The sequence below is a fragment of the Scyliorhinus torazame genome, chromosome 20 (assembly GCF_047496885.1).
Source record: "Scyliorhinus torazame isolate Kashiwa2021f chromosome 20, sScyTor2.1, whole genome shotgun sequence".
In the NCBI taxonomy this organism is placed as follows: domain Eukaryota; kingdom Metazoa; phylum Chordata; class Chondrichthyes; order Carcharhiniformes; family Scyliorhinidae; genus Scyliorhinus; species Scyliorhinus torazame.
The window spans coordinates 133266018-133282496 of record NC_092726.1 but is presented as its reverse complement, the minus strand read 5'-3'; positions in this window follow the sequence as shown (position 1 = coordinate 133282496).

The following is a 16479-nucleotide window of genomic DNA, read 5'->3' as shown; positions in this document are numbered from 1 at the left end:
ACATCCATTGGCGCCCCGTTGTCTACCGAAACGGAAATGTCCTCAAAAATTTCCACTAAATTAGTTTGGTACGACCTGCCCTTTATGAAACCATGCTGCGTCTGCCCAATGGTACAATTTCCACCCAGATGCCTCGCTATTTCTTCCTTGATGATAGATTCCAGCATCTTCCCTACTACCGAAGTTAAGCTCACTGGCCTATAATTACCCGTTTTCTGCCTACCTCCTTTTTTAAATAGTGGTGTTACATTTGCTAATTTCCAATCCGCCGGGACCACCTCAGAGTCTAGTGAATTTTGGTAAATTATCACTAGTGCATTTGCAATTTCCCTTGCCATCTCTTTTAGCACTCTGGGATGCATTCCATCAGGGCCAGGAGACGTGTCTACTTTTAGCCGCGGTAGCTTGCCCATCACCACTTCCTTAGTGATAACAATCCTCTCAAGGTCCTCACCTGTCATAGCCTCATTTCCATCAGTGACTGGCATGTTATTTGCGTCTTCCACTGTGAAGACCGATCCAAGAAACCGGTTCAGTTCCTGAGCCATTTCCTCATTTCCCATTATTAAATCACCCTTCTCATCCTCTAAATGACCAATATTTACCTCAGCCACTCTTCTTTGTTGTATATACTTGTTTAAGCTTTTCCTATCTGTTTTTATATTCAGAGCACGTTTACTCTCATAATCTATCTTACTCTTATTTTTATAGCTTTTTTAGTAGCTTTCTGTTGCCCCCTCATGATTTCGCAATGTTCTAGTCTCCCACTAATCTTTGGCAGGTTGCATGATTGTTCCTTCAAGTTGATACTCTCCCTTATTTCCTTAGATGTCAACGGTCGATTTTCCCTCTATCTCTCGTCCTTCCTTTTTGTTGGTATAAACGTTTGCTGAGCACTGTGAAAAATTGCTTGGAAGGATCTCCGCTTTTCCTCAACCGCTTCGTCATAATGTCTTGCTCCCAGTCTAACTTAGCCAGCTCTGCTCTCATCCCATTGTAATCTCCTTTGTTCAAGCACAAAACACTAGTGTTTGATTTTATCCACGAACCATCCATCTGTATTTTAAATTCCACAATATTGTGATCGCTCCTTCCCAGATGATCACTAACTATGAGATCATTAATCAATCTTGCCTCATTACACAGAGCCAGATCTAGAGTCGCTTGCTCCACCATAGGTTCCGTTACATACTCTTCTGGGAAACTATCGTGGTTACATTCTATAAACTCCTCCTCAAGGATGCCATGACCGACCTGGTTGAACCAATCGCCATAGTATTTTCAGTGCAGAAGGAGGCCATTCCGCCCATCGAGTCTGCACCGGCCCTTGGAATTAGCACCCCACTTAAACCCACATCCGTAACCTAGTAATCCCACGTAACCTTTTTGGACACTAAGGGCAATGTAGCATGCCCAATCCACTTAACCTGCACATCTTTGGACTCTGGGAGTAAACGTAGCAACAGAAGGAAACCCACGCAGACACAGAGAGGACGTGCAGGCTCCGCACAGATAGCGACCCAAGCCGGGAATGAAATCTGGGAGCCGGGAGCTGTGACGCAAATATACTAAACACTGTGCTACCATGCCGCCCTTTTTTAATAGAATTTACAGTGCCGAAGGAGGCCATTCGGCCCATAAACTCTGCGCCGGACCTTGGAAAGAGCACCCTACCTAAGCCCGTACCTCCACCCTATCCCCATACCTCCAATATATCACCGTAACACCACCTAACCTTTTTGGGACACTAAGGACAATTTAGCAAAGCCAATCCACCAAACCTGCACATCTTTGGACTGTGAGAAGAAACCGGAGAACCCGGAGGAACCCCACGCAAACATGGGGAGAACATGCAGACTCCGCACAGACAGTGACCCAAGCCGGGAATGGAACCTGGGGCCCTGGAGGTGTGAAACAACTGTGCTAACCACTATGGTACCGTGCTGACATGTTAATTAAAAACAAACCATGATAAATGTTGTATCATTTCTACGTGCATCAGTTATTTATTTGTTTATTGCCCAACCATAAACATTTACGTACACTGCTAACTAAATTTCTGTACAAACAATAATCTATCTTCTTATGTATGAAGTTTATTTTAATATTGCGACCAGTATTTCACGTTTTAGAATTAATTCACTATTGCTAAGTCCATTCTTCTACTTTTGACTCATTCCTTTATTTTATTGCCATCAACTTTTGGTAACTACTATGCCCCAAAATGTTCTCCTCGACAAACATGTTGCCTTTATACTTCGGTTCATGAAGTCAAAATGGTTAATGTGAGTTTGATGCAACAGTCGTCTCCACATTTAACGCCGGGAAAACGACGAAGCTCAACTGATCAGAAAAGAACTGCTAATCTGACCACGAAACAGGTCAAACTTGATTATGTCCTTAGCTATTCATACAATTCGCACCTCGAGGTAAATATGTGTATATGCTGAGCCTCACAGTCTCCCTCTCTCTCTCTGTCTCTGACACACACACACGCACACGCACACACACACACACGATAAACCACGGGATTTCAATTTTGTAACTAAACTTATATCAGTCCTGAGGCATGGTTTTCGCATGCACTCAGATCATGTCCGCAGGCTGCAGCTGCAGAACCTTCCCGTTCTATTCGTTCTGCAAACTGCACAGAGAGTACAACAAGGTTTACCGAAATAACGACACTATTTTTTATCAAATCCGTGTCGCTCGTTGTTGATTACATGCACGAACAGCATCATTCGTTACATTCGTTACATTAACTCAATTATATATATATCGGTGCAACGTATGCTGTACGGAAAGAACAGATTTCATTGGACACTTGGGATTTGCTTTTATTGACAGAACATAAAGAAATCCGGTTGGTGAACGGAAAACATCGATGTGAGGGGAGATTGGAAGTATTCTACAATGGGGAATGGGGAACAGTGTGCTCGGAAAAACTTGGTGGCCATGAAGGAGCAGTCATTTGTAATCAGTTGCAATGCGGCCCACACGTAAAACTTGTCTTCGACACTTCGACTTTCGGAGCAGGTTCCGGCCGTATTTGGGTCAGTGGGTTGGTGTGCAATTCACACGAGTCGACCGTTTGGAAGTGTCATTCAAATCCGTGGGGTCAACATAATTGTGATCACCGCGAAGATGCCGGTGTTGTTTGTTCAGGTGATGCAGGGGAGGGGATGGCGCGTGGGTATGTTTGCAAACACTGATGTCCCATGTATTCAGCCTGTTTTTCTTTCCAACAGAAACTGCAATGACCATGGAGCAGCGCCAATGCGTTCGAGAATCAGGTGCTTCCTCGTCTTGAATATACCAGACCTCTGAGTTGTACTGTTCGCTTACTCTACATTAATAACACAATTGATTGCCTTCGCAGATCCCCGGCGAGAATTGCGCCTAGTTGGTGGGAACACAAGCTGCTCCGGGAGAGTGGAGATATTGTCCAATCAGCACTGGGGCTCGGTGTGTGACGATTCCTGGGACATGGCAGATGCCAATGTTGTCTGCAGACAGCTAGCTTGTGGCTCTGCCCTCTTGGCCCCAGGAGGGGCCGTATTTGGAACGGCTGACGGCGTTATAAAGCTGGATGAGGTGAAGTGCACAGGGAGAGAATCATTTCTCTCTGACTGTCCTTCTGCATCTTCAGCTCCAACTGACTGTGATCACAAGGAAGATGCCGGTGTGATTTGTGCTGGTGAATATCTCAAATGGATACGTCTCCCCGTTTAGCAATACCCATAGTTTTACAACGTTAAGAAAAACGTTAATTTTTGAAAGCGGAATCCCACAATCTAAAGTGCAATATTCCTTGAACGTGGGCAACACGGTTGCACAGGGGCTTCGCAGCTCTAGGGTCGCAGGTTCAATCCCAGGCTCGGGACATTGTCTGCGTGGAATCATAGAATTTACAGGCAGAAGGAGGCCATTTGGCCGATCGTGTTTGCACTGGCCTTGGACAGGGAATTCCATTTAAGCCCACACTTCCAACCTATCCCCGTAACCAAGTGACTCCTCCTAAACCTTTTTGGAGATAAGGGCAATTTAGAATGGCCAATCCACCTAACCTGCACATCTTTGGACTGTGGGAAGAAACCGGAGCACCCGCAAGAAATCCACACACACACACGGGGAGAAGTTCCAGACTCCATACAGATAGTGACCCAAGCCGGGAATCGAACCTGGGACCCTTGAGCTGTGAAGCAACTGTGCTAACCACTGTGCTACCGTGTTGCTCACTTTTTAAAAAAGATACCAGCCTGCACGTTCTCCCCGTGTCTGCCTGGGTTTCCACCCGGTGCTCTGTTTTCCTCCCACAGTCCACAGGTGAATTGGCCATGCCGAATTGCCCTTAATGTCCAAAACACCTAGGTGGGTTACAGGGTTGGGGTGAAGTTGTCGGTTTAAGTAGGGTGCTCTTTCCAACGGCCTTTGCGGACTCGATGGGCCGAATGGCCTCCTTCTGCACTGTAAATTATATTTTATGATCTATATTCTCGTGTGCAATTTGTTTCTCATTACTAAATAGTGCTGTAAATATTTCAAGACTTATCAATCCCATTTATATTCAGCATATTGTTATTATTTTTATACTAATCCTTTTATTAATTCATGAAAATGGAAAATTAATGACAAAAAAATTATTGTGAGACGGTGTTAATTTCTATTTCATGTAATAATTTATATTTGATTCTTCAATTAAGAACCGGGAATCACTTCCATCCCGTTGGCCTTCTGCGTATCACTGGGAACGATCTTAACCTGCGAATTGGTTGCACTGATGGCGCGAATACAGGGAAAACGAACAAGAAGTGGTGAGCCTTCAAACCGGTCCCTGAGCTGAAACTAATTGCTGATATCGGGCCATATCGAGTTGTTCTCATCGTATTTTCCAGTCAATGATATTGGACTTGCTGGAACATATATTAATATATTTTTGGAACGTCATTGCGTTCTCTGTACTGGCCGAATCGGAAATGTGTCTACTTTGGAAAGGGGCGTGAGTTAAAACATCCGCCTTTATTGCTCCAATCCACTCATTGTTACATGCGACCTCAGGAGATGTATTTATTGTCTCAGTTGATAAGGCATTTTATTCTAGCCGTTTGGACTTTGCCTTCAAGTATTTTTTCCGCGCATCTTCTTCACTCCACTGGATTTTCCACTCCAGCAGTTTCTGTGTCTAAGTCATCATAGAATCATAGAATTCCTACAGTGCACATGGAGACCATTCGGCCCATCAACTCTGCACAGTCCCTTGAAAGATCACCCCACCAAGATGCACCCCTCCCCCCTAATCACATCCGCTTAGCCCACACAAATCTGGACATTACGTGACAATTTCACATGGCCACTCCACCTAACTTGCACATCTTTGGGAGGAAACCGGAGCACCCGGAGGAAACCCACGCAAACATGGGGACAAGGTGCATCCTCCAAATAGTCAGCCAAGGCCGGATTTGAACCCGGGATCGTGGAGATGTGAGGCAGAAAAGCCTCACGGGCCCGGTTTCGATAATCCTCGGTATAATATGCGCAGTATTTATGGAGATGAAAGTTTTCATAAAATTACTGCATTCAAAAATGATTATTCTACAATCCGATAAATTGACCACATTGAAAATCCAACAGCGAACTGAACACGAAGACATCTCACACGGAAATAAGATATGTTGAACAATTCCATCATACTAACGCTACCAATTTGCCCTCTCCGCAGATGTTAATGGAATTGCAATATTGAGGGGAACATACGCATTTTCAGACAAATGCCATCAGTCTCTATATCTTTTACTCTCTTCCGCTCTCTGTCCCTCTATTTCCTTCGCACAGATGTGTACAAAACATACACACAGAAACATTCTCTCACAACAAGTCAGACACGCAAACACAGCCACAGACGGTAACACCACGCACCCTCCCACGTTCTCTTTCGCTGACGTGCACACATCGATCAACAGAAAGGCACACTGATACCGAGCCTCAGAAAGACACAGCCCAAACCGCCACACAAACAGACAAGTACACAGACACACAAGCAAATGTACGCACATACATATGCACATGCAGATGGATACACTCAAGTAAAGTTGCAAATAATCCTCTCCACATTGAACTGAATTCGCCTTTTCTCTTACATCGAAGCAACAGAGTTATAGGCGCCACAGTGGCAAAATGGTTAGCACTGATACATTACTAAATCAGTGAACTGGAACCAATTCCGGTCGTGAGTGACAGTCTGTCTGTAGTTTTTACATTTCCCCCTGAATGGGTAGGTTTCCTTCTGGTTCTCCGGTGTCCTTTAACAGTCCAAAGAAGTGCAGGTAGATGGATTCGCGATGCATCATTGTCCCTTACTTACACAAAGATTTACGGATTACAAGGGGTTACCTGGAGAGTGGAAGTTAGCATGGGTGGAGTTATATTTCAGAGAGACCGTGCAGTCCCAATGGGCGGTTTGACCTCCTTCTGCACTGCAGGAAAACTATGGTATTACTGTTCAAACATTTTTGGAAGTTATAATTCTAAATCAAAGCAGGGAATGCTGCAAATACACGAGTGGTGCGGCAGCGAGTGTAGAGAGAGAAACAGAGTGAACATTTCAATCCAATATTAGTTTCGTCCTTCTGGGACAGTTACATTCATCGCAAAACACATTTTCGTGCCTCTCTCCATATATGATGCCATAGCCGCTGATAATATTCAGCATTTACTATTTTGCTTTCGTGTCTTTCACTTGATTGTCATCATTCATGGGATGTTTTTTTAAATTAGCCCACTTTTCACGATTAAAAGACGTGGGATAGAATAAACAATCCGACCAAAATCTATTCAACAGGTGCTGTGACTGACGACAAGCATTCAGATGCTGCAACAGACCATATGTTTTAGGAAGAGATTGAAAATATACCACAAGGTCGCCTTTCCTCTCAGATGCATTCCAGAGGTTTGTATGTTCCTTTTCAACGAACTGACACTGTATGATGTCACATTCTGCTAAATATTACTGTTCACTTCTTGGAACTCGAATTGATAACTTATTTTCCTTTTGTCAACATTCGGTTTGGCGGTTTAGACAGTCAACAGGATACTTTGCACCCCTGCAGATTTCGAAGCAGTCCCTTTGCCATTTGTTGTTAGCACCACGCAGATTAGCAGTGTCCATTCTCAGATCAGATGATTGTATTAACAATACAGAAAGTCGTTGACTGATTACAAGGTAATGGAAGGACACTTTTGGTGAAAGATTAATTGACAACGAATGATACAAATCAGATGAAGCCTGACGTATGTTAGCGGGAGAGGATCTCAAATCAATCACTCAACGTTCAGGGATGGTCCTCGCATCAAACTGTTTATTTCGGCACCGGGGGATGGCGTCCATTAAAGTCCCAGACCGTCTCTCCACCGAACGAAGGAAAGCATTCATTCTTATACATTAACTGAACAGCTACACAGTCCATTTCGGTTGGAACTTGTCCAATGATATTGATTATAGATTTTATATATAACATTAGTTATATATTCAATTAAATTTGACATTACGTATCGTGGATTGGTACCTTACCAGCCGCTGACTTCATGAAGAAATCACTCATACTAACTATTAAAGTTATCTCTCCTGCCTGCATCTGGAGACCTTGGGCTGGCGAGGTTGAAAAATGTTCCTTGTACTTCTCTCTGCGTGCCTCCCTTGCCTACCCAGAATCTCCCATGCCTGTTTCCCATTCAATGACTTAATATCAATCATCCGAGTCTCCCTGACTATCTCTGCTGTCTTTAATTAAGAGATGTTATTTACACCAGTTTGCAACTTAAACCAAATAATGGTTGTTCAGGAATGTGTCTAATTCCGTTGAAGGCCATTTTGTGTCTTTAGTATTTCTCACTCAGCTAACAACCATTTTGTGTAACTTCTTTTAATTGTATGTCGGTCCTTTCTGATACTAATAATTCTTAGGTTATAAAATCACTCGCATTGCGTATACACTATTTATTCCTACAAATTGCCTCTTATTCAGGCATTTAAGCCAATGGCTACCTTTTGTTTAAAAACCTTCATTCTAAATCTGCCTTCAAAAAAATATGAATATAAATCAGAGAAATGGGTAGTAACAATGTTAGAACATAAATCTGGGAAGAATTTTAAAGGGCGAGAAATTAATTGCTAGGATGATTTAGGTTAAATTAGACAGTGTGGGCAGGGGAATTGGAAGGGTTTAATTGAATTATTGTCAAGCGCATGGGATACAGGGGAACTTGTTAAGCTGGATTGAAAACTGGCCGAACTGTAGGAAACAGAGGGTGATAACAGACGGCTCCATTAGTGACTGGCAGACAGAGGCGTTCGCAGTGATCAGTGCTGTGTCCTTGATTATTCGTTTTTATATAAATGACTTAGATGCTATATGGGTGGTAGGATCAGTAGGTTTTCGGGTGACACAAAGATAGGCCGGGTGGTTAACAGTGAGGCTGAGAGTGTTTGGTTGCAGGAAGAGATAGACGGTATGGTCAAATGTGCAGATATATGGCAGGTAGAATTCAATCGTGAAAAGTGTGAGGAGTTACACTTTTGAAGGGAAAATTTGGCCAGGACATATTTAATGAATGCACCACACTGGGAAGTCCTGAGGAACAAAAAAACCTTGCCGTGTTTGTAAATAGGGCTCTGGATGCAGAATGGTAGGAGAATAGGGTGGTTAAAAAGGCATTTGGTATACTTGCCTTTATCAATCAGGACACAGGTTAAAAAGGTAGGAAGTCATGTTGGCGTTATATAGAACATTGGTGAGGCCACAGCTGGAGTAATAGGCGTAGTTCTGGCTGCCACATTTCGGAAGGATGTGATTGCATTGGAGGCTTTGCAGAGGCGTTTCACCAGGATGTTGCCTGGGATGGAACAAAGAAGACTGGGGGGCGACCAGGCCGAGGTGCACAAGATTATGAGGGGCATGAACAGGGTGCACAGAAAACAGCTGTTCCCCTTAGTTGAAGAGTCGGTCAGGTGGGGACACAGGTTCAAGGTGAGCGGTGAGAGAGACAGGGGCGGCTTCAGGAAAAAGCTTTTCTCTCGAAGTGTGGTGACTGTCTGGAACGCACTTCCTGGGAGCGTGGTAGAGGTGGGTTGACTCACATCCTATAAAAAAGTAGCTGGAGGAGCAATTGGCACGTCTTGTGGAGACCAAATCCCTGAGTGTTTTTAACACAGAGATAGCTCGGTTATTGATTAATAAGGGGATCGGGGGTAATGTGGCGAATGCAGGAGAGTGGAGATGAGAAAAATATCAGCCATGCTTGTATAGCAGAGTCGACTGGAAGGGTCGAGTGGCCTAATTCTGCTCCTATGTCTTACGATCTCAAACCTCGAGGCTATGAACCACTTACTGACAAATGGGATTAGAATTGGCCGATCGGGTGCCTTTCATGAGGCGGGACAGCCTCGATGGGACGAAAGCCTTTTTCTGCACTGTATTCTGGACTGTGATTCAGCGAAAATGATGCGAGTCAATACATTCTTATAAATGTGCACAGCGTCAAAAATTGTGATTTATAATGCCAAAGGTGTCTCCGATTCCGCCTGTGCAGCTATGACGCTTTAATGTCTGTAAAAGCACATTTTTTCCAAAAACATTCTTTTTATTTTTGCTGTTTTCTCGATTGTCTTTCTATTGACTCCCTCAGATGGGTGGAATATTACAGCAGTTATTGTTTGGGTGACATTGATCTCGTATCAGAAGATTCTGAAGAGAACTCCTCCAGTATTATAGGTGGGTTGAATTTCAGCTTCGAAGATTAATTTGTGACTTCTCACTCACTACTCACTTTTTTAAAACTCAAAGATCAAACCAACACAACGCCAAAAACATTTACCATTGAAGACAAATTGTTGGCTTTAAATACAACCTCGAATCCTCCAAGTGTAAAATAATATTATTCAGTGTGCAATGATTGATGGATAGCAATTGCATCGTCAGTTCAGTTTGTTTGCTCACAGCATTCTGCAGGTCGTGAAAGTTGAAGTGTATCTGCGAACGGTCGATGAATTCGTGGGATCAATGTAACTTTTCAAAGGAAAATAAAAAGAGTGTGACACAAAATGGCGGAAGCATTTACCACTGCACCTGGAGACTTTAGTGTTGCAGTTTTCGTGGGCTGCACCACCTGGGAATACCCGCATTCAGGGATATCATTTCATCTGTTTAGTTTAAGTAATTAGCTATAGTGACGATCACTATTTCCAGCAGGCCCGCTTCCAGGCGATTGCGATGATGTTGAGACTGGAAAAGTTGATCCTCGGACCTGCCACTTGTTTTCCGAAAGTAGTCCTGATGATCGTTCCGCCTAGATGAGCGACGGCCACGATCTCTCCACTCTCGGCAGACAATCCACATCTCTACGGAGTCAAATGGCACTCTTTAACGTTCATTCCAATGAGCCACGTTACATTGCGGTGCTAGATTTAAATTCCTATTGGGATTGCGCACTATTTTGTTCAACAAAGTGTCAGTGGGCAGCACGGTAGCATTATGGATAGCACAATTGCTTCACAGCTCCCGGGTCCCAGGTTCGATTCCGGCGTGGGTCACTGTCAGTGCGAAGTCTGTACATCCTCCCCGTGTGTGCGTGGGTTTCCTCCGGGTGCTCCGGTATCCTCGTCCCTCTCCCACCTCAGGCAGAGGGGTGACAGGACAGGAGGCTGAGCCTGCAGCCCTGGATGGTCCCATTCCCACCTCAGGCAGAGGAGTGGGAGGAAAGGAGGCTGGCCTGCAGCCCTGGATGGTCCCACTCCCACCTCAGGCAGAGGGGTGGGAGGACAGGAGGCTGGGCCTGTAGCCCTGTACGGTCCCACTCCCACCTCAGGCAGAGGGGTTGGAGGACAGGAGGCTGGGCCTGCAGCCCCATGTGGTCCCACTCCCACCTCAGGAAGAGGAGTGGGAGGACAGGAGGCTGGGCCTGCAGCCCTGGACGGTCCAACTCCCACCTCAGGCAGAGGGGTGGGACGACAGGAGGCTGTGCCTGCAGCCCCAGGTGGTCCCACTCCCACCTCAGGAAGAGGGGTGGGAGAACAGGAGGATGGGCCTGAAGCCCCGGATGGTCCCACTCCCACCTCAGGCATAGGGGTGGGAGGACAGGAGCCTGGGCCTACAGCCCTGGATGATCCCACTCTCACCTCAGGCAGATCGGTGGGAGGACTGGAGGCTGGACTTGCAGCCCTGGATGGTCCCACTCCCACCTCAGGCAGAGGGGTGGGAGGACAGGAGGCTGGGCATGCAGACCTGAATGGTCCCACTACCACCTCAGGCAGAGGGGTGGGAGGACAGGAGGCTGGGCCCGCAGCCCTGGATGGTCAGACTGCCACCTCAAGCAGAGGGGTGGGAGGACAGGAGGCCGGGCCTGCAACCCTGCGTGGTCCCACTCCCACCAGGCACAACACAGGCTGTTGCTGGTAAGATCGGGAAACTCCACTTCCTCACACCACCAACAGCTCTCGCTTCAAGCTCTCTCACTTCACACTGAAGCTACACTCAGCAACACATCACAGACACACACTGAACAAGAGGGGCAATGTTTTCAGTGATGTGGGAGGATTGGTTTGAGAGCTGAAGTCCCTCAGACTCAGATCTATCATCAGTGAGCTGTGAGCAAACTCCAGCCATAGTCTCTGACACGTGTGGAATGTCTGCCTCTGAGGACAGCTCACTATTGATCTGTAAATTACTGACAAGAGGTGCCAATCTCTTACTGTTGATAAATGACACAGCAATGGATCCAGCAAACTGCTGTCTTAACACAATCCTCCCACATGGACCACATTTCTGTATAACAGAATTGAAGCACAAGTTAAAATTTTATTGGAAAATGATTAGTACAGTATTGATTGAGATCTCCTCAGAGATCTGTGTGCAGACCTACCCCCTGACATTCTGTCATTAATGTTTTCAGTCTGTCCGCTGTGATTGTTTACTAAAGATGTGTCTTCACAGGAGAGGCCAGAGGCATTTGTCCTATCTGCTGTTATGTTAATTCAGGGCACAGCAACAGATCTAGCAATGTCCTGTCCTTACTTCAGTCTTGATGATAATATTTATATCCCCCTGAATTTCTGAATAGTTTGGGATCTACGGGGTTTTTCACTGAAATCCTCTGAAATCAATTTCTGAGATTAGAATTCATATTGAAACAATTTAGATTCCATGAAAACGGTCAGTTTGATAACCCCAACAGATTTCTGTTAACTCAACACTCACGCTCATCTCTCACCTTGTTTTTAATTTGGGTAATTCTGCAGGCAGCTTGTGCACAGGAAGAGGCCAAAAATGGGGCACTTTCAAAATTAAGTTCAGTCTCTCTGAAGATGGATTTCTATCTCTCTTTCTACTGGAAGGTGTACAAACTGACAGCAGGCAAATTGATTGCACAGTAAGATTCCACAATCAGAAAGGTGATCATGATGGGAAATTCCCCACAGGGCTATGGGGAGATTGGGATTAGTTTGGGGATTAACCCAGGGCTATGGGGAGAGTGGGATTAGCATTTGGGATTGACCCAGGGCTGTGGCAGAGTAGGATTAGATTGCGGATTGACCCAGGCCTGTGGGGAGAGTGGAATTAGTTTGGGGATTGACACAGGGCTGTGGGGAGAGTGGGATTAGTTTGGGGATTGGCTCAGGGCTGTGGGGAGAGTGGATTAGTTTGGGGATTGACACAGGGCTGTGGGGAGAGTGGGATTAGTTTGGGGATTGACCCAGGGCTGTGGGGAGAGTGGGATTAGTTTGGGATTGATCCAGGGCTGTGGGAAGAGTCGGAGTAGTATTGGGGATGGACCCAGGGCAGTGGTGAGAGTGGGATTAGTTTGGGGATTGACACAGGGCTGACGGGAGAGTGGCATTAGTTTGGGGATTGATACAGAGCTGTGGGGAGAGTGGGATTAGTTTGGGGATTGACACAGGGCTATGGTGAGAGTGGGATTAGTTTGGGAATTGATATAGGGCTATGTGGAGAGCGTGGGGAAGTGGGATTAGTTTGGCGATTGATACAGGGTTATAGGGAGAGAACGGGACAGTGCGATTAGTCTGGGGATTGATACAGGGCTATTGGGAGAGAGTAGGGCAGTGGGATTAGTTTGGGGATTGACACAGATTTACAGGGAGAGAGTGGGGCAGTGAGATTAGTTTGGGGATTGAAACAGGGCTATGGGGAGAGAGCCGGGTGGTGGGATTAGTTTGGGGATTGATACAGGGCTATGGAGAGAGAGCGAGGCAGTGGGATTAGTATGGCATTGATACAGGGCTATGGGGAGCGAGCCGGGCAGTGGGATTAGTTTGGGGATTGATACAGTGTTGCAGGGAGAGAGTGGGGCAGTGGGATTAGTTTGGGGATCGATACAGGGCTACGGGAGGAGAGCGGGTCAGTGGGATTAGTTTGGGGATTGATACAAGGCTTTGAGGAGAGAGTGAGGCAGTAAGATTAGTTTGGTGATTGACACAGGTTGATGTGGAGAGAGTGAGGCAGTGATATTAATTTGGGGATTGCCTCTGGGCTACGGGGAGGGTTGGATTAGTTTGGGGATTGACACCGGGCTATGGGAAGGGTGGGGCAGTATGATTAGTTTGGGGATTGATACAGGGCTGCGGGGAGAGAGTGGGGCAGTGGGATTTGTTTGGGGATTGATACAGGGCTATGGGGAGAGTGGACAGTGGAATTAGTTTGAGGATTGGTACAGGGTAATGGGGAGAGTGGGGCCGTGGGATTTGTTTGATGATTGATACATGGCTATGGGGAGGGTGGGGCAGTGATTTTAGTTTGGGGATTGACACCGGGCTATGGGGAGAGTGGGGCAGTCAGATTCGTTTGGGGATTTATACAGGGCAATGAGGAGAGTGTGGCAGTGGGATTTGATTGGATTGACACAGAACAATGGGCCGAGAGCCGGGCAATGGCATTAGTTTGGAGATTAAAACGGAGCAATGGGGAGTGATTGGGCAGTGAGATTCGTTTGGGATTGATACAGGGCTATGGGGAGAGAGCGGGGCAGTAGGATTAGTTTGGGGATTGATACAGGGCTCGGGGAGAGAGCGGGGCAGTGGAATTAGTTTGGGGATTGATGCAGGACTATGGGAAGAGAGTGGGGCAGTGGGATTAGTTTGGGATTGAAACAGGGCTATGGGGAGAGAGCGGGGCAGTGGGATTAGTTCAGTCATTGATACAGGGCTATGGGGAGAGAGTGGGGCAGTGGGATTAGTTTGGGGATTGATGCAGGACTATGGGGAGAGAGTGGGGCAGTGGGATTAGTTTGGGATTGAAACAGGGCTATGGGGAGAGAGCGGGGCAGTGGGATTAGTTCAGTCATTGATACAGGGCTATGGGGAGAGAGTGGGTCAGTGGGATTAGTTTAGGAGTGATAGAGGGCTATGGGAGAGAGTGGATCAGTGGGATTAGTTTGGGTTTTGATACAGGGCTATGGGGAGAATGGACAGTGGAATTAGTTTGAGGATTGGTACAGGGTAATGGGGAGAGTGGGTCCGTGGGATTTGTTTGATGATTGATACATGGCTATGGGGAGGGTGGGGCAGTGATTTTAGTTTGGGGATTGACACCGGGCTATGGGGAGATTGGGGCAGTCGGATTCGTTTGGGGATTTATACAGGGCAATGAGGAGAGTGTGGCAGTGGGATTTGATTGGGATTGACACAGAACAATGGGGCGAGAGCCGGGCAATGGCATTAGTTTGGGGATTGAAACGGAGCAATGGGGAGTGATTGGGCAGTGAGATTAGTTTGGGATTGATACAGGGCTATGGGGAGAGAGCGGGGCAGTAGGATTAGTTTGGGGATTGATACAGGGCTCGGGGAGAGAGCGGGGCAGTGGAATTAGTTTGGGGATTGATGCAGGACTATGGGGAGAGAGTGGGGCAGTGGGATTAGTTTGGGATTGAAACAGGGCTATGGGGAGCGAGCGGGGCAGTGGGATTAGTTCAGTCATTGATACAGGGCTATGGGGAGAGAATGGGCAGTGGGATTAGTTTGGGGATTGATACAGGGCTATGGGGAGAGAGCGGAGCAGTGGGATTAGTTTCGGATTGATACAGGGCTATGGGGAGAGAGTGGGGCAGTGGGATTAGTTTGGGGATTGATACAGGGCTATAGGGAGATAGATTTCGTTTGGGGTCTGAGTCAGAGAAAGTTGGGAATTGATAAGGGCGACACGTGGCACGGTGGTTCGTACTGCAGCCTACGGCCCTGAGGACCCAGGTTCGAATCCCGGCCCTGGGTCACTGTCCGTGTGGAGTTTCCACATTCCCCCGCTGTCTGCCTGGGTTTCACTCCCACAACCAAAAGATGTGCAGGGCAGGTGGATTGGCCACGCTAAATTGCCCCTTAATTGGAAAAATAATGATAATTGGGCACACTAAATTTAAACAACAAAATTGGGGGAATTGATAGAGGGACTTGGGGGGGGGGGGAGAGTGGGCAGTCGGATTAGTTTGTGGATTGATACAGGGCTATGGGATCAGTTTAGGATTGACCAAGAGCCGTGGGGAGAGTGGGATTCGTTTGGGAATTTACCCAGGGCAATTAGACCAGAAGATCATAAGACATAGGAGCGGAAGTAAGGCCATTCAGCCCATCGAGTCCACACCACCATTCAATCATGTCTGATTTCAACTCCATTTACCCGCTCTCTCTCCATAGCCCTTAATTCCTCGAGAAATCAAGAATTTATCAACTTCTGTCTTAAAGACACTCAACGTCACGTCCTCCACCGCCCTCTGTGGCAATGAATTCCACAGACCCACCACTCTCTGGCTGAAGACATTTCTCCTCATCTCTGTTCTAAAGTGACTCCCTTTTATTCTAAGGCTGTGCCCCGTGCCCTAGTCTCCCCTGCAAATGGAAACAACTTCCCTACATCCACCCTATCTAAGCTATTCATTATCTTGTAAGTTTCTATTAGATCTCCCATCAACCTCCTAAACTCCAATGAATATAATCCCAGGATCCTCAGACGTTCATCGTATGTTAGGCCTACCATTCATGGGATCATCCGTGTGAATCTTCGCTGGAGCCGCTCAAGTGCCAGTATGTCCTTCCTGAGGTGTGGGGCCCAAAATTGCTCACAGTATTCTAAATGGGGCCTAACTAATGCTTTATAAAGCTTCAGACGTACATCACTGCTTTAATATTCCAAGCCTCTTGAGATGAATGGCAACATTGCATTTGCTTTCTTAATTACGTACTCAACCTGCAAGTTTACCTTTGGAGAATCCTGGACTAGGACTCCCAAGTCCCTTTGCACTTGAGCATTCTGAATTTTGTCACCGTTTAGAAAATAGTCCACGCCTCTATTCTTTTTTCCAAAGTGCAAGACCTCGCACTTGCCCACGTTGAATTTCATCAGCCATTTCTTGGACCACTCTCCTAAACTGTCTAAATCTTTCTGCAGCCTCCCCACCTCCTCCATACTACCTGCCCCTCCACCT